Below are 27,288 nucleotides of genomic sequence, written 5' to 3'. Positions count from 1 at the left end.
AATTCTTTACGAACGCAACTGCCAATAATAGTACAATAACTTCTCTTTTTCCGCTCTGTCCCTGTTTAACCAAGATCTAAAGGTATCTTCCTTTTTAATCGCGACCAACTACCTTACCAACCCTCTTTCACCTAATCAGGTTGATACTAATCCAAACCGTAGAAAAACTCGCACATAATCTTTCCAAATCGTAGCCAGACCCGAGAATGTTTCCACCTCCCCTGTTTCACGTAAACCCAATTCGATTGGTTAAAACGCTTGTACCAGGCCTGTTTTGCTAAATCAAGTTCATATCAAAAAAGTTTGTTGATTGAATCTCTCTACAAAGGCTCAAAATACAAATCCAAAATCTGTTTATACGCTGTGACATTTTCCCGCCAATTTCAAGAATTCAAACCAAGATGATGACCTCCCCTTATCCAGATCAGGGGTGCGAATATCATGTGGTCTTGGGTGTGTCCTGCGTGTGCCCCTTAGTAATTAGGTTACCCCTTATCCAAACTGAGGGTCCATATAGTAATGTTCTCCCACAAGCGCAAAAACCTCTTTTCGAGCCAATTTTTCCGTAAAAGCTTATTTCTCCAAAAACACCTACAAAGACATAAAATAACCAAATAAGTACAAAATCGAGCACTAACAATATATACAATTGAGATGATATAAGACACAAAAATGTGTCTATCAACAGGTACAGGAAGATGTGAAGGAATCAAAGGAAGCTTCTCAGATGGATTTCTGAGTCCAGAAGATGGGTAGTGCACGACCATACATGAAGCTTTAACATGCGCAACAGATAAGAAGATCTTGAGGATTAGCATTGAAGCTGATGCACAACTAGTTATCCAGTCCATTACAGATGAGGTTCTTCTTATACAATGGGAGAATAGAAACATCTTAAGAGAGATAAAATAATTGAGTTTAAATTTTGAGCTTTGTACTTTTTCTTATGTTAGTAGGAGAGATAATCAGGTTGCAGATGCAGTTGCTAAATCTGTTACAAGCACTGCTATAAACATCGATCTGTCTAATAATTTTCCGGCTGAGTTTTGTAGTCTCATGGCAAGAGACTATCACTTTCAAATCCGTTAATACAATTTCTTATTTTATCAAAAAAAAAAATCAACTACTATGGCGCAAATACCAAAAAAAAACAAACTACTGTGAGCGAAACTAGTTTCTATAGCCCCAGATTTAGAACCAAGGGTTAAATGTAAGTTAGGGAATATTTTGACGGTGATGATGAAACCTCGTTTCTATCGAGATATTACTATCTTTACTTTTATATCTGTTTCTATTGTATCATCACAATTCCTCTCTCCAGTTCAATTCAGAGATCCAGTTTACAAGAAAAAAGAAATCAAGACATAAATCTCCATGATCAATTAGAAGCAAATCCTAACTAGCAAATGATTTAAAACCATTATTCCTCTCCATATCAATCAAGCGTTTTTTTCAAAACCCATTTCTTCGGAGTTTCCGTTTTCAATATTTTTCAGGTAACCCCGCGGGTTCACAATTTCAGTTATTTTTCGCTCATTTTTTGAAGGTTGGGTTTTTAATTTAATTTTTGTTTCATTTTTGTATGTAGAATACCTTCAGGTGGATTTATTTTCAGGTATAATATCTCCATCACTTTGATTCAATTTATTGGTGTTACATCGCAATTATGGATTTGTTGGTGTTGCTGAAGTTCTCAGATTTTATTTTTATTATGTAAAATGGTTTCTCTTAAGATGCTAATGGTTGAACAAACTTGTATCTGTTTGAATATTTTTTTTAGAGATTTCAATTTTGAGATCTATTTTTTTATACTTTTCTTTGATTTTCGTTTGGTGTGTAATCGTGATGCTTTTACATTTGAATTATTTTCTTTTCTATGTTCCTTCTGTTGAATTTGGGTTTTGAGATTTTTATGAAGCTTCGTGTTCTACTTTGAGGTACTTGTGTTCAGTTAAGGAATTATGTTTGTATTATCAGTATTTGATGTTTGTATTCAAGTTTAAGATAAATCTAAAAGGTTAATAATTTCTAAATGTTATTTCGGACCAAGTCTTTGATATTTTTGTTTGGGCATGCATTTAGTTTTAAATTAAATTATTTGCTGAATAAACTGCAACTGGGAGACTTTTTGATAAACATTGTGATGTAGCTATCTGATTTTTTTCATATGATTCTGGTATGCATATGAATTTGGATTTTGTTTGGTTTTTATGAATGATAGTGATGAATCTGTGATAGCTTAATATGAATATCACAAAAGATTCTAGTTGTTGCATTTGAAATTCTTCTTGATCCCAGCAAGAAGAAACCTGATTTATATTGTTGTTCCTCTTCGTTCCAGCATGATTTATAATGATTAGGTTGCATATGCTGAAAGACTATGTGTAGATGTATTTGAGTTGAAGGTTTAAAGTGTAGTTTTGTACTTAATATGGATTGTGTAAGATGCTTAGAACCGTTGCTTCATTGTTTAAATGTATATTGTTCGTGCTATAGAGGTCTCTTATATGTAGGTTTTATATTATGATACTGAGAAGAAATTGTTTAATCTCAACGGATAAATATTCACTTTGCATTTATCTGCCTTGCTGTAAGTAAATGACTTGTTGCTTTTTACGTAATCCGTTGGTTGTGAATTGGTGTTCGTGTTGAGAATTTTTTCTTCCTAAAAGAAACACTTGTACATTTCTGGTTCCTTCAATTTTCAACAAGTCTTGAGCTCTTATGGACCAATAAGAATCGGTTTAGTGCTTGTGTCTGCTGGCCACACAGATACAATGGTACTGATATTGAACTTCAAGAATTTTTAAGGACTCTGTTGTTAGAACTTTGTTATTGACCAGTTGGGCAGCTAAGTCCATATTTTTGTTGGTTTATAGCTTGATCGTTGATTGCATGGTTCACACCCTTCTTCAATTTTTAAAATTCAAAGATTTTTCACAGCACACCTTTAAATTAGACCAGAACAAGACACAATTGTCAATTGTCCGACAAGTTCTCATATTTTCTTCTCATGATTGAATCTTTTATGTATAAGTACTATGTTTCAATTCATTTTGTTTGAATTTTTTGTAGGTGGAGTGAAAGTTTGGTCATAGAAAAGGTAATAGATGCAGCTATGGACCTCCATACTGAGTGTGAACTGTCCAGTCTGCTGGGTAAGGATCTAAATTGACGAAGTTTGTGGATTTTCTCTTAAGAACTTTATCGATTCACTGTGTATGTTTTGGTTCAGTATCTTAATTTCTTCGTGAGTTATGGATGATATATTTTTCATATGAAAAGTAGTTGTAGTTCGTATGTCTTTAAATTTCAATTTGAGTATTTGTACATGTAGTTGTAGGCCGTGCTATTTCTTGTCTCGTTTCCTCTTTTTTTCTATTGTTAATTGCTATAGTCTTGATTTTGTTTGCAGCTTAGGGCTGGAGTAATGGACCTGGTTGGAGATAGTTTTTCGAAAAATGAAGGCATAGATGGTAACATCTTACCTTCAACTTAGTGTTGAAGCTTTGATCTGGTCCTTATGCTTGTAATAGGAATATCCGAATATAGGTTAAGCTTTTCCAACTTAGTGTTGAAGTTTTTCAGACTTGGAACTTGCAGTAATTTAGATAGTTGATATTGTAAACTGAATAAACTTTTCAATACAACTTGATTTTTAAAGTCATTATCAATTTGAAATCATTATAATTTAATTGTGATTCAGCTTTTAGTTTTAGATTCAGTTGAATCATTTATTATGATTAAGCTTTTAGTTTTAAATTCAGCTGAATCAGCTTTGGATTCAGTTGAATCCATACATTTTTTTTATAAAGTATGACCAACATATACTACTGTGTGTGTCAGTTGTACCGATGGACTGTTAAAGAAAGTAGTTTTTCTAAAGGATTCAACGAATCTCAAACACAGTCGTTTTAAGTAAAACCACTCATATATTAGAGCTGATGAACACAATCGTTTTTATCAATGTTACTTCTTGTCCTGACAGTGGTTTAACTTCTATTTTACACTAGTGAAGTACGACACAACACGGTAATTTAGTGAGCTACAATGGGCCAGATTATTCGGCAAATCGTCACAGCATCAAATGGCACGTGCTACGAATAAGCATGTGGCACAATATAGAAAAACACGTTAAAAAAATGTTATAACATGTATAAAACACTGTACGACATGGCACAATACATCACATTTCACAAAAAAGTCTTCACTCTAGCCTATTTTTAGCATTTTATCTCAGTTATGTTAAAATCTTTTTATAACAACACATGGAAAAAAATTTCTTTTGAAAAACATAATTTAAATGTTCCCAGCAGAGACAACATGTTTTCCAACACGACATAATATGACACACTTTAATCTTCGACACAGCACAACGCGACACAAAACACATAAAACACGTGATTTGTGAGTTGGGCTGGACTGGGTCGGCACATTTTGCACCTCTATCCCATTGGATGGTTTACCTTGGATTAATCACTTTTTTCACAATTTTAGTGGACTAACTTATTTAGAGAGTTGTCCAAATCGCAACATTGGTCATACTTCTACTTTAATTCAAGCCAGAACCTGAATAATAGCTTTTTGGAAAGCTTTTAAACTTATGGTAATACATGATATCAAAATGATGAAACAACTTCAAATTTCCAGTGTTTTAAACATAGGGAATTTATTGAATGACAAATTTGGTCATATATTTTCATTTGAAGTCTAAGCTATTGGAAAATGGGTAATCATAAGATGAAATCTAGAGAACAAAAAAGAATGTTGTCTCACTTAACATTAAGGTCTTGCGATTTTTTTCAGCAATTATTTGACCCTTCCAAATAATTTGTGAGTACAACCAGTTAGCGAAATATTGCTTTTCAGATACAATGAATACCTAACAACGTTGTTGGATTCAAAGGTTGTACTCCCTTGACCCAACTAAAAACACACAGTTATAGAATATGAAAATTCTTAGTGAGAGATTTTGAAGTTTTGCAATGGGAGAAAGCCTTCGCTATTTAAAGAGGAATTCATGCCTTTTGTAGATGTTTTTGACGCTTTCAACAAGCATCCATTTATGGTATATCTTGTAAAGAAACCCTATGGGAAAAAAGATGCACGGTCGATAGAAATTTCTGGAAACTGATAGGTTTTTATATACAAAACAAGAAAAAAAATTCTACGAAATAATGTTTCGCACTATACAAAGGGGATACCCCACCCTCCCCCTCGCGGACCCCCGGATCCCATAGATAGCGGAAAACACTTATGAAAATATTCAACATAAGCTAGATGAACGATGAATCCAAAAGTTCAAAAATAACAATTTCTAATAATACGCAAAAAAAAAAAGAGCGAGTAAACTTAGTTATTCCTTTGCTTCAGCAATGCAAAATTTATTTTACTTGCTTCCCCGACTGCTAAATTCAGATTCCACTGAGATATAATTGTGTACCTTTTATTACTTTTTTCCTTTATATATATGTATATTCCTCGTAATTTCATTAATATGAAATTTTGATTCCATCATGATCAATTATATCAGAAAATATAAAATAACAATGAATACTTAATTTAAGAACTTCGAAACTTAAAGAAATGAAAAATGAAAATTGTACTAAGATTTTACATTCTTCTGAAGAAATTTTTATACCGATAATGGTTTCAAACCATTTTGTTTCTTGATCGTTTGAATCTTTTTTTTTTTAATATTGATCATTGCCATCATATATGTCAGATACTTCCATAAACAAGAAGTAGATCTTTTGAATCAATATTTTTCTTAATCTTGATTATAATGCAGCACCACCACTGGAAAATGCCAATAGGGCTACTATATAACAAAGCTTGATAGCATAGATATTTCATCAAACGAATCAGGAAAAAAAAAACTTAAACTTAAAATCATAAAAATTATGATTTTTTTATTGTAAGCATTAAATAGTATTTACATAAATCCAAATCTACACGGAAAATCTGACATCTCAGATTATATCCGAACAAATCTAGGTTTGGAGATGTAGAAAATTAACGAAAAGAAGTTTGGGATAATTACTTAGTTACATATACGCATTCATCATATCATATAAGTACATTACCGTTGACCTAAATACAGTAGTAACATTACGTTTATATGAACAAAAAAACATGTAGAATGTAGAACGATCAGTGTCCCATAGGTAATTTAAACAGCAATGCATTGTGGGAAGTTACATATGCACTCCTTTGTTGATATGGTTATTGTTTTTTTTTCGTTGTCGCCATCTCACCAATTCTGCACGGTGGGCAAGAGCATACAAATGTCAGGCATTTGTCTACTACCACCACCGGATCCTCTTCCAGTATCATCCCTGATCGATATTCATTAGTTGATAATTAGACATAGTTATAAGAATTGAAACTGAAGTTAAATTATTCTAGACTATGTGAAAGTCAACTTACTGTTGGAAGACGAGATTGGCATGGAAACCAAGACAAACAAGAAGAAGCAAAGAAACATACTCATCTTGGCCATGATTAAGTATATGATTTTTCTTGCGATACTATTGATCCTATAAATGTAGGAGATCTTTGTTGATGAGTTAGGTATATCAATGAACCGAATGATTATGATCAAATAATGCTAACTAACTTCTATTTATATTGTAGCCCCACAAACATAAAATATCGATTTTCATAACAAATATTGATATTTATGATAATTAAGGGTCGTGATCGTTGAACAAAATTGTTTGACAAGTAATGTTAGTATATATTATCGGAAAAACGCCAGAGTCAGATTGTTTTCATTAGAACACTAGTAAACATCAATACATTATCAAAATACAAATTCGGAAAATGGGTCATTTGTTCAAATATTTTTAAATCACGGTTTAAATGGACGAGTAAAAAATAGTTTGGATGAAATTGCCAAAAAAAGAATAGCAAGGATGAAATTGGATTCACCCTATCTTAAATTTAAAAAATAGCAAGGATGAAACTGGATTCATCCTGTGTAAATTAAAAATAAGAAAAAATATTTGAAAATGGGCACGATGAAACTGGTTACATCCTGCCTATTTTTACATTTTTGTCCATTTAAACAATATCAAAATCTAACTGTCCATTTCACCCAGGAATTGTTGATTGTGGTCTTTTTAACCAATTTTGTGATACAAATTTTACTCTTATGAGTTTGAATATCTCTAAAACAACTTTGATCTTAATGTGAAAACACATACATGACGAAGAATGAGTTGACATAAACAATCGCCCGCATTACTGTATGCAATTAGCTTATTATATTTGACTCGATTTGATGATCTAAATTTTACAAATTTATCTATGCTGACCTTGTTAAGGTGTTGCTTCTGAAAAACGATTCATCAGCATATGTGCAACTGATAACTTTAGATCAGCCATAGGGAATTCCATGATCGGATTAGATGTCGAAAGTGTAAAACTGAGGTCCACAATACCATAATTTTCGTGTAAGGTTGATACCACCGACTCAAAAAAAATAAATCACGGGATTCTTTTCAGGGTTTTCCTTGGTGGGTGTAAGGCAATAGCCTTGTTAAACAACTACACCGTCACAATTGGTATTGTGACAGCAAACACTGTTGCATTTAGTGTTGCAAATAATTGCAACGGAAATTGTGATTTTTTTTGTCACAGAGGAGCAATTGTGACGGAAAACCAAGTTATTGCGTTGTTTCCTGAACTTCACAATAGGGCATCTCTTTTGTAGTGAAAGTCAAACCTGAAGGATGGAGAAACTTGTACATAAACGGTCAACTGTTAATAACAGCACATGCTATTTCTTGTATTCTTTTGGTGTTTTTGTGTGTGTAAATTAGACACCATTCGAAACAAAAAAAAGGTTACAGCAGGCTCGAATCCCTGTGGTTCCTCATCGCGCTGGCCACTTGGCAATAGTTTCGCACATGCAATTTGGACAAACACAGGAAGAGAATCTATTTTAGATCAATCCGAATGGAATCTATTGCTATTAGTATTACTACTAATTGATACGAAGAAAATAGTTAAATTTCTTTGCATATCTTAACCAATTTGAGTAGAAGAAGTAGTACGTAGATCATTGTGTTGTTTTCTGATACTTTGACAATCAACTTAGAATCATTTATTGAAGATTTTCAATAAGCTTAGGAATTTAATTCATTTTCAAACATGGAACTACATGCATTTTATTACTTTCTGAAGAAATTACGTGCATATACGTATGTTCTATTACATCCAATACGCTATTAATACCAACAATAATACATTATATTAAGAATAAAATATGTGATATACTACGATCAGTGTCCCTCAGGTAAGCTAACAGCATCTTGGGCAGCCACAGCACGGCTTATATTGACCATTTGGGCATTCAAGCACAGCTTGTGGGCAAAAAACTGTTTGTGGACACACAACTTGTAGGCACAGAACTTTGGGGCACTTGTGTTTAGCTTCAACTTCCTCGAGTATCATCCCTGAATGACATTCAATTAATTACTAATTAGATATACTAGCACGGAATTGTTTGATTAGTGAATTACACATCTATTTGTAATTAACGAAACCAAAAGATTTCAAACTATAACAAATTAGTAAACTTACTGCTGGAAGAAGATGTTGGCATGGCAATCAAGACGAACAAAAGGAAGCTGAGGAACACGCTAATCTTGGCCATGGTTAAATGAATGATTTTCTTCTTCTTCTTTTAATGCTATGTGCGTACGTTTTCCGATGATTTAGATGTATTGATAAATGATGTTGATGATGATCAAGTAATGCTAACTAACCTCTCTATATATAGCACATTACAAATTCAAAATATACTGATTTTAGCAACAATTAAACAATGGAAAATGGAAGTCTTTGTTCTAGTCTTTCGTCAAACTTTTTTTTTTTATTTTATTCAACACGTTATGATAACGTATATGTTACTGCTACATTTTAAGTTTGAAGTCCAACTTATGGTTTTATCAGTACGTTCATGGGAGGTGTGTTCCTCGTCGTGTTGTTTATTTCTCACCTGAAATTTCCATTCAATTTCAACAGCTTCACTTTCTCGTCTAAACGTTTGTAGGCGAGTTTCATTAATAAATGTTATGAGACTTTTATATGCTTCAACTTCTATTATTAGGACACCAAGCCGAGCAAAAAAATTTTATTAGGACACCAATTAGTACTTTGATCAATTAACATTATTACAAACCGCCGCCGCGTATATGTAAACTTCATCATAAAAATATAAACACTGAATTCACGCAGATTTTTTTTTTTTTTTTTTGAAGCGTTAATACAGATAATACATCAAAATATCAAGAGGAGAAAATACAACACTTTCTACGCCAGGTAACGCAATACAGTGGGTACGCTTACATGATGATGATATGCAGCGCTGGACCAGGATCCAAATTGGTAATTTAAGATGGTGGACAGCATCTTTGGCAGTCACAGCATGGCTCGTAAAGAACAAAACCTACTCTGCAGTTAACAATTGGGCATACTTTTCAGGGTTTTGGACACACAACTTTTGAGCATGACTGATTTTTAATCACTTTTGGGCACTTAACTTGTACTCCCTCATTCTCCTCTAGTACCATCCCTGATTGATGTATAAAACAATATAATTCAATATGATAGATTTATGTATGATAAAAACTGATAGAGATTTTTGAATATAAGGGAGTAAACTTACTGCTTGAAGAAAAGGTTGGCATGGTAATCAAGACGAACAAGAAGAAGCTGAGGAACATACTGATCTTGGCCATGGTCGAATGATAGATTTTTTTTTAATTCTTCTTTGATACAGTTGAAAATGATCAAGTAATGCTAAACACCTTCTATATAGATATATAGCATAGTACTTAATCTACAAAATGAAGATATCTATTGAAAAAAATAGGATAAAGAGGAAATCTTATCCTTTAAATGCAATGAATAAGAAAACCTCTGTATTCTTCAATGATGATGGATTTAGTTTCCGTTTTCTTTTCTGCAAGCACCCGACAAGTTGTCATTATGTGAATTTAGCCACCAGTATGTACCATTAATGGTCCAATATTAATCTTGATTTCCAGATCAATAATTCTTGATTCACTGATAGAAATTCTGTGTGGGTTCACGAGGTAGTAGTAAGTGTTGGTAGGATGGTCGAGGACTAGATTAGGAAATCTAGTTGGTTAAGGAAACCAAGTACTTGTGTCCTAAGTATAGAAGCTTAAGAGGTTTGTTCTTAGAGATAAGTTAAGAAATCCAATACTTGTAGGAAAAGTATTCCTTGTTAAGGAATGTGTCCACTCCTATTGATGTGTGTAAATAACCATAGAGAGAACCAGAGAAAACACACCAGAACTAAGTAAGAGTTCGTCTAAAGGCTTTGTATATTCCAACCTATACGGTGATATATAAAATTGCTTATTCATTCCTGAGGATTAAACCTCGTTAAATACTTGTTCTTCTTGTGTGTGTGATTATGTTCTTAGCGATATTGAGATACCTCGTAGTAGTGCAAACCTAACCCTTCCGCAGGCTTTGGCGCAACAATTGGTATCAGAGTAAGGAGACGCTCTTGGATACGGGTACTCAAATTGAAGTTGAAGTGAAGGTATTTTTCTGAAGATTGCTTGAGGTAATGCTAATCTCAAAGGTTCTGTTTTTTATCTATATTTGGTTGTTTAAAAACAATGGTTTACGAGGATAAACTAGTTGATCCGAAAGATCCTTTAGGAGAACATTCGGAGTCCACAAGTAAAGATAAAGAAACAAAATAAGAAATACTTCATTTACATAGATCACAAGTCAAGGTAGTAAAGTTTACAGGAACCAATAACTTTGGTTTATGGAGAATGGACGTAATGGATGCTCTTGTTCATCTTGACCTAGAAGAAGCTCTAAAAGATCATCCAGTTGAGATGTTTGATAAGTAGTGGAACAAGATGAATAAGTTATGTCTTGCTTCGATACGAGGTTGTTTAGCAACTGCAGTAAGAGTTAATTATCAGCACGAGACTTCATCTAAGGATCTCTGGGAAAAGCTAGAGAAGGAATACCTTGTGAAGAACGTGGCCAATAGGATACATCTTAAAAGGAATTTGTATCTCTATAACATGAAGAGAGGTGCAACCCTAACCGAGCACCTAGATTCATATAAACTTCTTGCTGAGTTGGTTAACTACGATGAAATATCAACGACGAGGAACAAGCTTTGTGTTTGATAAACTCTCTTCCTGAAAAGTATGAACCCGTGATTAAAGTTTTAATGCACGGCAAGAATAAGATGACATACGCTGAGGTCACAACAGCATTGGGTAGTGAGGAGTTCAGGAAGATGGATCGTGAAGACCTTGCAAGTGAAGCTAATAATGCTTTGCTTCTTGCAAGAGGTCGTTCATCAGACAGGAGAAAGAAGAATGGTGGTTATGGTAAAGGTAGAGGATGTTCTAAGAGTAGTACGCGAATGCAGAAAGATGAGTGTGCTTGGTTTCATGACTTTGGTCATTGGGCTAAGGATTGTACCAAGCGTAACGCAAGAGAAGGAGATAATAGTAATACCGAGGTGAACATTGATAAAGGTAATGAAGAATCAGATGATGCTTCTGATTTCTCGCTAACTGTGACACCATCAGCTTGTACTATTACAGATGGTACATGGGTATTAGATACTGGAGCAACGTATCATATATTTCCAGTTATGCATTACCAGTTATTGAAGATGGTACTCCTACTTCATATTTATAAGTTGTACGTAGTACAGAGTGTAAAGAATGAGAAGGTGCAATGCAGGACGAGATGGAGTCTCTTTACAAGAATGGCACATGGATTCTTATGAAGCTTCCGAACGGTAAGAAGTCCATAGGGTGCAAGTGAGTATATGCTAAGAAAGAAGGATCTTCGGTGAATCAAGTTCGCTACAAGGCAAGGTTAGTTGCAAAAGGTTATGCCCAAAGAGAAGGGATTGACTACAATGAGGTGTTCTCTCCGGTGATAAAACACTCATCAATCCGTATTTTGTTGGCCTTGGTAGCATAATATGATTTAGACCTAGTTCAACTAGATGTTAAAAATTCGTTCTTAAATGGGGATCTAGAAGAGGAGATCTATATGACTCAACCGAGTGGGTTCAAGGTTGCTGGAAAAGAAGATTGTGTATGTAAACTGAAGAGACCGTTTTCCGGGCTGAAACAGTCTCCAAGACAATGGTACAAGAGATTTGACCAGTTTATGATAGGCCAAACATACACAAGAAGTCACTATGACCATTGTGTATACTTTAAGAAGTTACGTGATGGGTCTTTCATATATTTTCTCTTGTATGTCGATGATATGCTGATTGCATCGAATAACAAGAAAGAGATTGATAATTTGAAGAACAAGTTTTCATCTGAGTTTAAGATGAAAGATCTGGGAGAAGCTAAGAAGATTCTTGGCATGGAGATTCAACGTGGGAAAGAGAAGGGTAAAGTTTGTTTGTCTCAAAAGGCATATTTGAAGAAAGTATTACAGAAGTTTGGTGTCTAGGAAGGAACTAAATCTGTAAGTACTCCCCTTGCTGCTCATTTTAAGTTGAATGCTCGTATGTCTCCCACTACTGAAGAAGAGCGAAGGTATATGTCCCAAGTCCCATATGTTGAAACTGTTGGTAGCTTGATGTATACGATGGTATGTACAAGGCCGGGCATTTCACATGCAGTTAGTATGGTCATCCGTTATATGCATTGTCCTGGTAAGGGACATTGGCATGCTGTGAAATGGTTTTTGAGGTATCTTTATGGTACGGTTATGTTGGCGTGGAGTTTGTGAAGGATAAAATTAACAATCAGTTGTGTGTTGGGTATGTGGATTCCGACTATGCTGGTGATTTGGACAAAAGACGTTCAACTACAGGGTATGTATTTACCGTAGCAGGGGCACTAGTAAGTTGGAGAGCAATCTTGCAGTCTACTGTGGCGTTTTCAACTACGGAGGAGGAGTATATAGCAGTGACTGAGGCATTTAAGGAGGCTATATTTTTACAAGGTTTGCTAGATGATTTAGGAGTTGTGCAAGACCAACTTCCTGTGAATTGTGATAGTCAAAGTGCAATTTATTTGGCTAAGAATCAAGTGGATCATGTTAGACCAAACATATAGACGTACGATTTCACTTTGTGAGAGAAATTCTTGATGAAGAAGACATTCTACTTGTGAAGATCAATACCAATGACAATCCAGCTGATATGTTGACTAACGTAGTATCTGGGATCAAGTTTTGACATTGTTTTAAATTGATCCACATCCTTCAAGTTTGGTGAAAGGCCCTTTTTGGGGTAAATGTTCTTATGAACCTGGTGAAGGTCTTCTAGCAAGGACATTTAAGAGAACTACGGTTGGGTTTGATTCCTATTGAGGATACATATGCAGCCAATGATGGTTCAATCGACGTTGGAAGATGGAGGTGATTTTGTATATTGATCGTCTCATGCGAGGTGGAGAATTGTTGGCAGGATGGTCAAGGACTAGATTAGGAAATCTAGTTGGTTAAGGAAACCAAGTACTTGTTTCCTAAGTATAGAAGCTTAAGAGATTTGTTCTTAGAGCTAAATTAGGAAACCCTATACTTGTAGGAAAAGTATTCCTTGTTAAGGAATGTGTCCACTCCTATTGATGTGTATAAATAGCCGTAGAGAGAACTAGAGAAAACACACCAGAACTAAGTAAGAGTTTTCTTCTTCTCGTCTAAAGGCTTTGTATATTCCAACCTATACGGTGATATATAAAATTGCTTATTCCTTCCCGTGTATTAAACCTCGTTAAATACTTGTTCTTCTTGTGTGTTATTATGTTCTTGGCGATATTGAAATACCTCGTAGTAATGCAAACCTAACGCTTCCACAGGCTTTGGTGCAACGATAAGTTTGTAAGATGGCTGCAAAAGTTAGATCCTAGTGCTAGTGCTAGTGGTTGGCACATGCATTTTACATTTTAACTTGATGCCACACTCCAAATAGATTTTTCACGGGATAGGAGTGGAAGGCTGTTGTCATTCTTTGCTTATTAGGCAAACGCCTTTCTAGTCCAAGACTGTTGAAGGCCCTTGGTTATTTAATATCAAACCATGGCGGCTTTTGCTGATTTTTATTTTTTCATTGGCGGGATCTGTGACAGAAATATATAAGAAACATTGGCAGAAAATCTTATAATATCATCTGCCCTTACATTTTTTTTATATCGATATCGGATTTTTTAGTGTTACTGTTAATTAAGAAAGCATAGTATGTACTTTTGTTTGTATTGGTTAATTAATTTGAGTAATAGTAGTAGTTAGTGACATATTATTATGTGAAGGAATGCATATGTAGCAACCTAATAATCACCTGTATATAAATATAATCATCACCTCCTTTCATCATTGCCGTCCACCATCTCCGATTACCACCACCTTCTATATACTTCTATATATATAGACAGACTAGTAATTAATCTACAAAATGAAGATATCTATTGAAAAAGTAGGATAAGGAGGAAATCTTATTCTTTAAATGCAATCAATAAGGAAGTCGTGGTATTCTTCAGTGATGTTCGTTTTAGATTTTGTTTTCTTTTTGACAAGCCACCGACAAGTTATCATTATGTGATATTAGCCACCAGTACGTACCATCAATGGTCCGTTATTAATCTTGAATTCCATGATCAATAATTCTTGATTCACAGTTGGAAATCCCGTTGTGTCACAAGGTAGAATTAAATTCGTGCGGTGGTTGCAAAAGTTAGATTTTACATTTTAATTTCAAGCCACGTTCCAAATAGATTTTTCACGTGAGAGCAATGGAAAGCGGTTGTTATTCTTTGCTTACTAGGCCATTGGTTTTTTAACATCAATCCATGGCGACTTTTGCTGATGAAGTAAAGACAGAAAATCTTACATCATTTACCTTTGTTTGGGTTCTTTTACTTTCGAGTCTCTATATGCATATGCGGTCTCACATACAATTCGACCAACAGGACAATCATTCGACGGAAGCAAATTTTAGATCAATTTCGGATTTTCTACTGTTACTGTTAATTAAGAAATTTAACTTCTGTTTGTATTGCTTAACCAATTCGAGTAGTAGTTTGTGTCAAGCAATTATGTGCACAAACATAACTTTACAGTATGCGTGCATATGTATATATGCCCTCTTATGATCATTCTCTCAGTATATGCAAACAGCAAATAACCGCATACATTAATCTACATCCAACAATTGATTATACACTTGCATCAAATTAAAAGGAGAAACATTACCATCCAAGTCCAAAGAACACAATACGTAGTTACATATACGTAAACTTTATTACATGCATCGGACATCTTGAAAATATCAGAATACAGTTACACGATACGGAATTACGAGAAGAAAATAGAAACATGGATACATATTTTATATAGCAGCAAGCTTCATCATACTAAGAGGAGAAAACAATAACTTAGGAAATAAAGATGTGATGAAACGCAGGACGATCAGTGTTGGGATAGATAATCTAAACCGGGCAGCATTTTGGGCAGCTACAACACGGTGTGTACTGACCCTTCTTGCATTTAAGCAGAACACGTTTGCATATAACTGGTCCTTTGCACTTAACACGAGAGCAGTCAGGTTTTGGGCACTTACTTATTGCTTCGATCTCCTCGAGTATCATTCCTGAATGGTATTCAATTAGTTCATATTCAGTAAGTTGATAATCAGAAGTATTTTTTATTTGTTTTTTTGTTACTCGGTGAATTATATATACATCTATTTTAATTAAATTAAAAGATTCTGGACTTACTGTTAGCAGAAGAGGTTGGCATGGCAATCAACAGAAATACGAAGAAGCAAAGGAAGATACTCATCTTGGCCATTATTGATGAATGATTCAGAGTTGTTATTTTCTTCTTTGAAACTAGTATACTTATATACGTATGCACTCTTTGTCGATGATGATGAATGATGATCGAGTTATGATGCTAGTGAACCTCTATATATAGTACTTTACGGATTGAAAATATCTAATGATCAAGAAATTAGGTGGGGAAAAGAAATATGCAAGTTACCTTTCTAAGTAGAAAGGTAAACTGGGTCTCCCGAAACGAACCCATCACATCGTGCAAATATTTGAGCACGATAGATCACAGAGGGAGACTCATTGGCGTAGTGACACACGCCGCACTTGTAACAACTAAGCTCAACACCACACATCGCACGAAAAAAGCACATCATAACAAGCATAAATTACTTAAACAACCCAGTAAAATGTTGGAAACCCGATATTTATAAGATGAAAGTCGAATTTCGTACCACAGACTTCAAGACCTTGCAATTCTTTTCAGGAATTATTTCAACATTTTTCAAAAAGTTGGCGACTATTATCAATCAATGAAATATTGCTTTCGGGGTATAATGAAGTCCGAATAACGTTGTTAGATTCAAAAGTTATACACCTTTACCAACTAAGAACACACAGTACGAGATTCTGATGATTCTTACAGAGAAAAGAAACCAAATATATCGATGTGTTGAATTAGGAGAAAATCTTCGCAATTATAGATATACCTTTTGGAGATGTCTCTTCATTCCAATAAACGCTTTCAAAAGGCACCCATTAATGGGAGGAGACCTGGTTATAGAAAATTCTTGAAATCAAATTAGGTTCTGAATTTCAAAACCGAAAAAAAAAATTTACGAGATGCAGCATCGCACTCTGTTAAGGAGCGCTGCCTCTAAACCACGCGATCTGACATTTCTGGTCAAATACAGCCGGTGGGGCCACCATCCCAAACTAATACATCATCTTTCAAGCTTATTTTGCAAAAGGGTCGTTATTTTAGTAAAAAACAGTTTATATTTTTTTCCAATATTATTGATTTTAACAATATTATACATATAATAACTAGATATCTAAAAATAGTACTTTTTTTAGGGAAGACTTAAAATAAATATGCGGGTGCCGGCACAATTATTTTTGTATCACACTTATAGTAGAATACAACACACTTATAGTAGCCCTTCCTTTAACGTAATATATAATAAAGAGAGCCATTGTAAATGATCACTCATGCTTCAATTTAATACTAATCATTGGAGGATCTAGAAAGCTAGGAATGGATGATTAACTGTTTTTACCCAATTAGAATTGGTATTGGTAATTTAAGGTGCCGGACAGCATCTTGGGCGGCCACGGCACGGCTTATTTTAGAAATCGCTGCATTTAATTTCTTGCTACGTACTTTGGGTGGACGCAGATAATATCTAGGCAGATAACTTCGGTTTTCTGTTAGACAAGCCGCCTGGCAATGCCAGCATGGTATCATTCTGAAAATTTTGCCGCCAGTACCTCCTACTATTAATTGAGCTTCAATTCCATGGTACAATCCGCCTGGCATGATATCATCATCTAAATTTTGACGCCAGTACCTCCTGCTGTTAATTGAGCTTCAATATCATGATCAATAATTGATGGACAGAACCATGACTTGAGTGTAGATTGTCGGTAACGTTTTAGGCAACGATTTTTTTCAAAAACAAAATCAATTTGATTCCAATTCGACCGATCATATTTTCTCAAATTTGATTTGATAATAAATGATTAAAAGTGCCCATTTTTTGTTAAACAAATCAAGTCTATTTAACCCGGCTAGTTTAGGGCCTAGTATGATTATTTGGTGTTTATGAATTTCTTCAACCAACCTAAACCGAAGGATACGAGGTGCCTAAAGAATGGTAAAATACTAAATTAACCTTCAAAGAAACCTTAAGTATTCTAATACAAAATTATAATCACTTAACTAACAAATACTAAATCATTAATCAAACTCATTTTTTTTCAATTTCCATCAAAATAAAAACTAAAATCTAATCAATCACAAACATTAATTGAATTTTAATTTTTTTTGGGGTTTTGAAAAAAACTCGAAAACAAACAATTCAAGTGATTGGGTTAAATCCATTCCTTCTAAGAGGAACCTAACAACGATTTAACTCTAAATCTTTGAAATTCAATCATTATTTTTTTTGAAAATCAACCCAGAATCGGTTTATGTGTGCACTAGTTTAGTCTGATTGTAGTTGATGTTACAAGCAATCAGTTTATATTATACACCTACATAAACCGATTCTAGGTTGACGTGATGAACATCAACCACAATCGGATTACGCTAATACTCACGTAAATCGATTAAGGATTCAAGTTCGGAATTATAGAGAAATAAAGAATCAAACTATTCATGCGTCTATATAGTCTTATTGTGATTGTTAACTTTTTTTTTTTTGAAATTATCGTCGTTTTTCCCTTGTGTATATAGAGAGGATAGCCTATTTTCTATCATTCACTACCTTATTCACAGAAATCTTTTCCCAATGTTCATTTTTTCATTCGGAGATGTCAAATTCATCATCATCAACTACCAACTCATTCAAACATATATTTGGAAGATGCAAACGAACTACTCCATCATCGTCAACTACCAATTCAATAGAAGACATAATTAAGAGAAGCAAACGAAGTACCACATCATCGTCAAGTGCTGCGATGAAAGACAAAACGTACTCCAGGAAAAGATTGAAGGATGTTGAGAAACAAACCGAATGGGTTAAAAATTATTAAACAGTGAAATATTTTCCCAAAGAACATCAACATGAAAGTATATTTTGGATCCAAGTTGGTTGGGGTCCTTTCATTCCAAACTTGGGAGATAAGCGCAAAACACCACGCTATGCATATGATGCATCCACGTTTGTTCTAAGACGCTTCACTTTATGAAATTGTGCACTAAGTATAATGAGTTTCTTATTAGGCATAGGTTTGTGGCACATAAGGATGCTTATACCGAGTGGAGGAAAGATTCGTTTTATCATTTCGAAGCCGCATTGATAGTTGAAGCTCACACTAAGAAATAGTGAGTTTTCATTTTATGCAGTCAAAAGATCAATGTGGTAGTCTAGAACTGTCCTAGTTTAAATTTTAAGAGTTTATGAAAAATAGAAATGGTCCAAAATCGTATCATGTTAGACCCTATATTCCACGGACATGTCACACGGTTACTACACGATAAGGTTACGGGGACATGCCAAATCTCCCAAAAGTGGGTTATGAGGACACGACATGGTTACGTTAGATGTATTACCTCTACCATTAAAAATGAGATTTTACAACAATCTGCTCAATAGAATAATTGTTCTTATTTGTAAAATACTTGATTGCTAATTGAAAAAATAATTCTAACTAAAATAATTAAATAAAATTAATTATAATAAAATAATGGTAAAGTTTTTCATGAATAATGCTTGGATTTGACTAAAAAGAGAATAAATTAGCATCACATTTAGTTTATTTTGAATTCTCATGCCAACATTAATCATTTAGGGCGTGTCCGAAAGTCTCTAATTAGTGTATGTAAAGTATCTAATGTCGGTTTTTATGCGATACGTGATGTGTCGTGTCCATCGCGTGTTGGCAAGTGTCGTAACAATGTTGTGTCTGTTCATGTGTGCAACACGATTGCGACATTTTTCTTGGCATGTCAGTGCAACATAGGTTAGACTATATGTAGTTCTATTATTGAATTAAATATCATCTGTTTGTGTGTAACTTTTTTATTCAGAATCCGATTAAATTTTCGCTGACATAGATCGATTCAGAATAAATCCCATTTTTTTTCATAATCGGTTTATAGTAACTCCATTGTAAAGTGATCACTTTTTTAATTCAGAATCGGTTTATAGTAGTTCCGGTGTAAACTGATTCTGAGAAATCTGCAGCTTTCTGTCTTTAATATCGGACTTTAAAAACGTATGAGAAGACCGATTATGTTACAAATTTCATGAGTCCAACGTACAAAAAAAAAATCATTTTCAAATTCATTAGGATTGGTTCAGTTTGCAACATACAACATATGAAAGCGACAAAATATAAGCATCTGATAGTTCAAGTTGTTAACAAAAGGAAAATAGCCATTCCAACACTTGGAGACCCTCCATTTGACCCGACTCGACTAATTCCTCCCTCCGCCTCATGTTGGGATCGTATTTTTTCTGCCGTTCCTTGGTGATCTCTGAGTCCTCGAAACCTGCACACCGGTGATAATGGAAAATCTTCATCCGCAGGTTGTACCTAACCCGGCTTCTTAGTTAGTAGGGCCGGGATAGAGTTATGGTTTTACCCGTTGGTAAGTAGGATTAACCCGTCTGACCCGAGGGTTAACCCGCCAACCCCTCAAAATAATTGTTTTTCTTTTAAAATTGTAATTCACTAGATATAAAACACCGATTAAGAAATTAGAACCCATTTTTCTCAAATCACCCAACAATCTATCATATCCATGAACAGTAGTTAAATTTTCAGCGTTCATTTGTGTTAAGGTTGTTCTTCTAATAACTCACACCTTTATTGATTAGTTCAGATCTATGGATGCATATATCAACAAGTATATTAATATCATCATTCAAAATGAACTCCAAAAAATCAATCAAAATTGAAATTTTTAGATTCATGAATCATGATAATGGATATGTAACATAGATAAATATTGAAAAGATGAAATGTTAATATAGAGAAACAAAGAAAAAGTAAATGATATGTTGCTCAACATCCTGTCTTGTTACACACAATATAATAAATACCCATATCGAAAGTTACAGAGAAATTAGTTTCTTTCTGTAAATCTTTTGACTCACTGTATAGTTCTTGTATAAGAAATTCATAAACAAAGAAGGGATAATAGTTTAGAGAGACAACGTTAAAGATAGTGAGGGTTGTAGATGACAGAGTTGTATCAAAAAAAAAAAAAGATTGATCTGTATGAAGAGAAGGAGAGACGGCGATGTTTGTGTTATAAAAAATATTAGGGAAAGATCGTTACCTAGTGGGTATTAAAAACAAAAAATTGGATATTCATACACATAGAGGCACAGTCGCTCAGAAAAATGAAGAAGAGGAGACGACACAGTGAAGGACTGAAGGTGAAGTCATAAAAGGTAGCTTAGGGTGTTGAAGTAAAATTCACTACACTAATAATATAAAATATTATCATAATACCACAAGATAAGTGAGTAATGGCATACGCAAGCACGTGGTGCAGCGGTTATGATGGTGCAATTATAACCATCATGTTCATGTGGTAGGTTCGAATCTCGCTTCCAACATAACTTTTTCTAGCTTTTAACAGCTGAATTCAAATTATAGGATGACCCGTCAACCTTCCGGGTTGACCCGTCCAGGGTTAGGTTTGACCAAACCCAACCTGTCAGATAAACGATTCAGGTTAGGGTTAACTGTGTTCAATCGGTTGAACTTTAACCCGGCCCGCTGCCAGCTTTACTTTCGGGTAATTGGTTCATTTTCCTTTGGTCCTTGTAATCTAATAAAAGTTTTATCAAATTTCACTTCACTTCTTTGTATTTTCTTGTATTTCCTTCTATCATCGTCAATATGTAAATTTCCTTGTCTTCTTATAAGTGAAGGCCATCATCTTTCTAAATTGTTGGCATTACGTTAAGTTATCATCGTCCGTCAAACTTATACGGCCTATTTGTTCCAACGCAACGTGATAACCACAATTCCCATCTGCATTCACGTTGTTGGTAGGTAACACATAGGGTTTAATGATTTCAGGAAGTTTCGAATAATATTCCTTGAATATGGTTTAATACCTTCGATGAGGTTTACCCCGTTCATCCCTAGGAGTTCTTCCATGAACGAGAGCGGCCCTTAGAGTCACCATAGAACCAATTGTCTTGCTTGTACCTTCCATGAAATTATCCTTGATACTTGTATTGTACTCGCTCGACTCTCTTGAGAATGAACGATGAGATCGTTTGGATTCTCATGTATGGTAGGCGCTTGATGTTCTTGAGAAGGATCGATTGGATCCTCATGTTGTGAAGGAGATATCGGATCACTTGAAAGGCTTATATGTGCGCTAAGTGTACCGCTTTCTCCCTTCTTTGGTCGACCCCTTTTCTTTTTAGTCAGTGCCTCTTCATGCTCATTTTGAGAAGGAACTATTGGATCATTTTTCTTGGTTTGTGTGCTACTTGTCCCATTTTCCCTCTTCTTTGGTCGAACCCTTTTCTTTGGAACAGGCGCCTCTTCATTCTTATTTTGGGAATGAACTATTGGATAATTTGTCTCGTCTTGTGCGCTACTTACCCCCCCTCACCCACTTTTTTGGTCGACCCCTTTCCTTTGGAACTGGCGCCTCTTCATATTTACTGTCTTCATACTCATGTTGAGAAAGGTCTCTTTTGTGACTCAACAACGGGTTTCTTTGGGTACTTATTTCAACCTTAAATTTTTTTTATCTTTCTTCCTTTCTATCCATGTTGGTAGGTGGTCTGACCATCGCCAGTGCACCGTTGTTCTCCAGCCGGTACCATATGGGGGTTAGAGGCTAGTTTTATGTCGTACATCAAAACTTGTTGTGCCAAGGCATCCTTTTTTGCGAATATCTCGATGATTTCTCTTTCATTATCCGAGTCCACCAAGGATTCGAGTGGTTCTTCGGTTGGGGGTAGTTTGAAAGTTTGTTGCTTCCAAAACGGATCAATGGTATCAAACAAAATTCCTTGTTGATACCTCACAATAATTTGACGAAATAGAAATCCCAAGGCCGCCATCGTCATATGTGAACATGCAATGCTCCTTCTACCGATCTCGTTATCCACATAATATTTGTAATCCTTCATCAAGGAAATGATTGTCCAGTGAGACACCCTATAATTTAATTTCTAATCAACCGATGGTAATACTTGTAGTTTTTGATGATTTTCATCCTATTCTCTTCCATTTGCGTCGTTATCTTGACAATATTGATGTAGTATATAGATAGTGGTAAAAGTGGTTCGATTCTCAGACTTGCGAAGGATAAAATATAGACTTAAATTCTAAAACTAAAATAGAAAACAAACAAAAAATTATCACAAACTCAATCAAAGATGATATCAATATTAAAAGAACATTGAGGCTAAGATTCCATTATTTTCCAAGTTCAAAGTGATTTAATCCCAATATTTTTATTTATGCAATTTTCTCGTTCAAGTTGATTCTAACTTGTTGCAACTAGTAGATTCTCAAAATAACAAGTGTAAATCCAAAGCATAGAACATCAAAAATCTAGGTCCAAGTATTGTCTATCAAAAGAAATAACAATTGCTTAACAAAAATCATTCAAACAATTTTCAACCAAGGCAAATAATCATAAAATAATTGCAAATAAATAAATAAAATAGGATATACCACTTCTTGTTGGAGAAATAACTTCCTCTATCCCCTCAGCAATGGGATTTAGCTCCTCATATTAATCACTTGCTCAAAATACATGTTTGTTGTTCAAAAGTTGATTAAAGATGAAAAACTATAACACTGGATGTTTGCAACGATGTATTGGCGTTGCAAGACAAAGGACTGACTGTTACAAAGAAGTCATTGTAGCAGCGTTATAAATTTGAGACGTTGTTCTTATTTGCAGCGGATGTTCTTCAGCAGCAGCAGCAGCAGAATACGGTTTCCTGCAACTTGATCAATATGGATCTGTAGTGTTTCTAACTCCTCTGCGACTGCTCCAATAACTCTGTTCCCTTTCCTGGGACTTAAACACACCTTTTATACTACTTAGAAACCTAAAAATAACGATTAATTCTCGCGTTTTCTTTATGTGCAAGTCACGACAATAATTTCTTCTGCCGACTTCCCTAGCCAATTCTGAGCTTTCCCGATTGTCTTAAACTCTTCCTTAGATAGAATACTACCTTAGGAAACAATCTCACGCCTTTAGTCTCCCTGAAATTCCAAAAATAATTCCACAAAGTTTTCGTGTTCACTTCAACCTCTGTTTCCTTTTTTCGGATTATACAGCCCAATTTTATCGATTCCAACGCACATACCAAGCCTGTTATGCTCAATCACGTCCAGCCCAACAAATTTCAGCGATTGAATCTCTCTAAAACACCTTCGAAATCAATCCCCAACTCTGGTTCGTCTGCAACATTTTTTCCCGCCAATTTCTGAGTTTAAAAACGATGAAGATGACCTCCCCCTATCTTGTGTTGGTCTCCCTTTAGCAGGTGCCTGGAAATGTATGCCCCTTAGTAATTGGTTACCTCTTATCCATTTGAGGGGTCTTAATAGCAAGTGTCCTCCGGGGGTGCCCCACGCAACTTTTCGAGCAGATTTTTCCAAAAATGTTTATTGGCCAAAAATACCTACACACACATAAAACACCATAATAAGTTCAAAAATGAGCACTATCAATATATAGAATCGAGATAAATTAGACACAAAAATGTGTCTATCAAATACCCCCAAACCTATTATTTGCTAGTCCTCGAGCAAAATAAAATAAAATAAAATAAAATCCTAACTCACTGACGCAGGCATCATCGATTGCATTTGGCGTATGCAATAATCCTTTAAACCCCTAAGTGTCCCTAGTGGTGGAGTGTTGTCTTCGGAGAGCTTACAAGAGGTATACCCACAAAACCTTTACTCCAGACCTTATATATCTACACAGAACCTTGGAAGGAACTAAAGAATCTCCTTGGTTGGCATACTTATTGACTACAGGAGGAAGTACCCTGATGCGAAATTCCAATTGTTGTACACGAGTTTGCACTCAAGCATACTAAAATTCATATAAAGTGACAGATCTCTACTCAGATAGTTGCACTATGGACATCAATATTGGGAGTCAAACCAATCACATAGATAGATTAAGAGATGGATATAGAAAAACATAGATCGTTTTGATGTTTACTAAGTGAACGGCGTTTCTCATATCTATCTGAAGGCCTCCGCCAAAATGAACCTATCCTAATGGATTAAGATACTAGTCTGACTAATATCAACACACTGTCATATACAAGGGAACCAGTGGTCGATAACCTAACTCTAGGTCAACACAACTGGCATATACAAGGGTACCAGTGGTCAACTTTATTGAATTTATTCCTTTGGTTAAATGGTCTAGTCTCATTTTTTTTTTGTTTTTTTTTCATCTCTTTTTTTATCAACTTTTTCTTTTTCATCTTTTTTTTTTGTCTCAATCACTCTAATTCACCCTAGCATTGGTAACAACTTGAATCATGGGCCCCACTTATCACTTAGAGAAACATAGTTTAAAAACAAAATAAAAATAGAAGTGAAAATGACTCAACGGGATATGGTGAAATTATCATGTTATTTCTAACACCTGAGCTTTGTTCTTTTATGAATAGACTCTTCTAGATGTTGTCATCTAATCAGATTGGTTCCTCAACTCCTACAACCAAAATGTTCCCATCCACTTAGATTAGTTGGTGCTATCCTTAATATGCATAAATTTCTAGGCTCTGGAGTTTATTAATGCAACTAAGAAGTTTCTCCCATACCCCCAAACTTAAATCTAACATTGTCCTCAATGTTCTAAAGATGAAATTAAAAGCATGAACAAGGAGAAACTGTTACCATTGAAGCAAAAGAGTTAAGGAAAGATATTACCTTGTTGCATGAGATTGGGTTACCTCCCAAGAAGTGCTAAGTTTAAAGTCTTCAGCCAGACATCAAGTTTCATAAAATGGCTAGTTACCTTTGAAATCATATATCAGTAGTCGAAATAACCGTGGGTCATCAAAACCAAATAAAACTGCCACTAATATGAAACAACTGCACAGGATCAGAAGAAATAACATAAGGAGAACAACCTCATTGAAAGTTTCTTGCAAGACAACTGGATTTATTTGGGGCACCCAATTGGGCTTCATATGAGTGTCTTGAAAAACAGATTCATCCGAAAAACGGGACTTTAATAGCTGGATTTCCTCCTGGACAGTATCAGGAGGATCGGGTTGTGGAGTCTGAATAGACTCAAGAGATACCTCATAAGCATTAGGATCTAGTCACAATATTCCTAATTTCTAGACCATCATGTTTCTGAAAAAGGTCGATTACTTTCTATGAGTTATAATCAGGTGGTTCATCCTCAAAATTCTTTTGAGGTATACTATCTGTAGGACTTATATGTTTCATATCTTGTATGGTCAACCCTAGAGTTTCCTTATTGTCTTGAAGCATGATTTCTAGCCTGTTGTCCTGATCGGATGCTATAATCACAGGAAAAGTCTTAGATGGCCCTAAGAATGCAGATTTAGGGTCCAACTTAGGAGGCTCTTCTGAACAAGGGATTAAGATAGACTTTAAATATTGTAATTGTTCGAACCTATCTTTCCATTTATCAATATCTAACATAGGAATGAATCCAACATAGCATTCACTTGTTCAAAATTGCTATCTTCGTCGAAATCCATGTTTAATCCGATGCTATATTGGGTAATGACTCCTGAATTAAGGTTCCTATCATGTTCACCTCTTCAATGCACGTGTAATCTAGCTCAGAATGTAGCTTATTGACATTAAAAATATTTAACTCAATAGTCATATTACCAAAGGATAGATTCATAATACCATTTCGACCATTTATGATCGCATTAGACGTAGCTAAAAATGGGCGACCTAAAATCACAGGTATCTGGTTCTCTGGGTCAGGGACAGGTTGGGTATCTAAGACCACGAAATCCACATGATAAACAAAATTGTCAACCTCAATAAGAACATATTCTATCACACCACGAGGAATCTTGACAGACCTATCAGCTAACTGCAATGTTATCTTGGTAGGTTTGAATTCACCGAAACCTAGCTTTAAGTACACATGGTATGGGAGTAAGTTCACACTGGCTCCTAAGTCAAGTAAAGCTTTTTCTAACCGGTGTTTACCTATTGTACAAGCAATGGTTGGAGAACCTGGGTCTTTGTACTTTGGAGTGGTGGTGTTCGGAATGATTGAACTTACATGACTAGCTAAAAAGGCTTTCTTATGGACGCTAAGTTTTCGCTTTCGCGTACACATATCCTTAAGGAACTTGGCATAAGAAGGAATTTGCCTAATTGCATCTAATAAAGGAAGGTTTATGGTAACTTGCTTAAAAACCTCCAATATGTCATTAAAGTTCGATTCCTTCTTTGTTGATGCTAATAGCTGGGGAAATGGGGCTCTAGGCACAGAATCAGACCTCTCAGGAACCGAATTAGCATCATCGGAAATTTTATCAGTCCCCTCAGAAATTTTATCAGTCCCCTCAGTTAGTGGTCCTGAGGGATGAGATCCTGAGGGGTGAACTACAATATGTTCACTATCGGGCATGGTTACTTGATTATCTACTACTCTACCACTCCTAAGGGTTCTAATAGCATTCAATTGATTCGATGGTTTTGCACCTACTTCATGAACTCCTCTAGGTTTGGGGGTAGTCTGACTAGGGAGCCTTCCGTTATCTCTCTC

At 35.1% G+C, this 27,288-nt stretch overlaps 3 long non-coding RNA genes across 3 annotated transcripts; 1 reads left to right on the top strand and 2 right to left on the bottom strand.

The window, feature by feature from the left end:
• Window positions 1-1,292: 1,292 nt before the first annotated feature.
• LOC113361794 lies at window positions 1,293-3,668 on the top strand. The gene is made up of 4 exons (XR_003365328.1): window positions 1,293-1,496; window positions 1,589-1,615; window positions 3,076-3,158; window positions 3,416-3,668. It is a non-coding gene; the product is annotated as an uncharacterized LOC113361794 (long non-coding RNA).
• A 2,519-nt stretch (window positions 3,669-6,187) lies between these two features.
• Window positions 6,188-6,574, bottom strand: LOC113361793. Its single transcript, XR_003365327.1, has 2 exons — window positions 6,430-6,574; window positions 6,188-6,338 (listed from the first exon to the last, which is right to left on the bottom strand). It is a non-coding gene; the product is annotated as an uncharacterized LOC113361793 (long non-coding RNA).
• Window positions 6,575-8,120: 1,546 nt separating this feature from the next.
• On the bottom strand, window positions 8,121-8,764 carry LOC113361792. Its single transcript, XR_003365326.1, has 2 exons — window positions 8,590-8,764; window positions 8,121-8,462 (listed from the first exon to the last, which is right to left on the bottom strand). It is a non-coding gene; the product is annotated as an uncharacterized LOC113361792 (long non-coding RNA).
• Window positions 8,765-27,288: the final 18,524 nt, after the last annotated feature.

Source organism: Papaver somniferum, chromosome 3, assembly GCF_003573695.1.
Source record: "Papaver somniferum cultivar HN1 chromosome 3, ASM357369v1, whole genome shotgun sequence".
Lineage (NCBI taxonomy): Eukaryota > Viridiplantae > Streptophyta > Magnoliopsida > Ranunculales > Papaveraceae > Papaver > Papaver somniferum.
The sequence above is the reverse complement of the archived record's forward strand: the minus strand, read 5'-3'. Positions and strand labels throughout refer to the sequence as shown.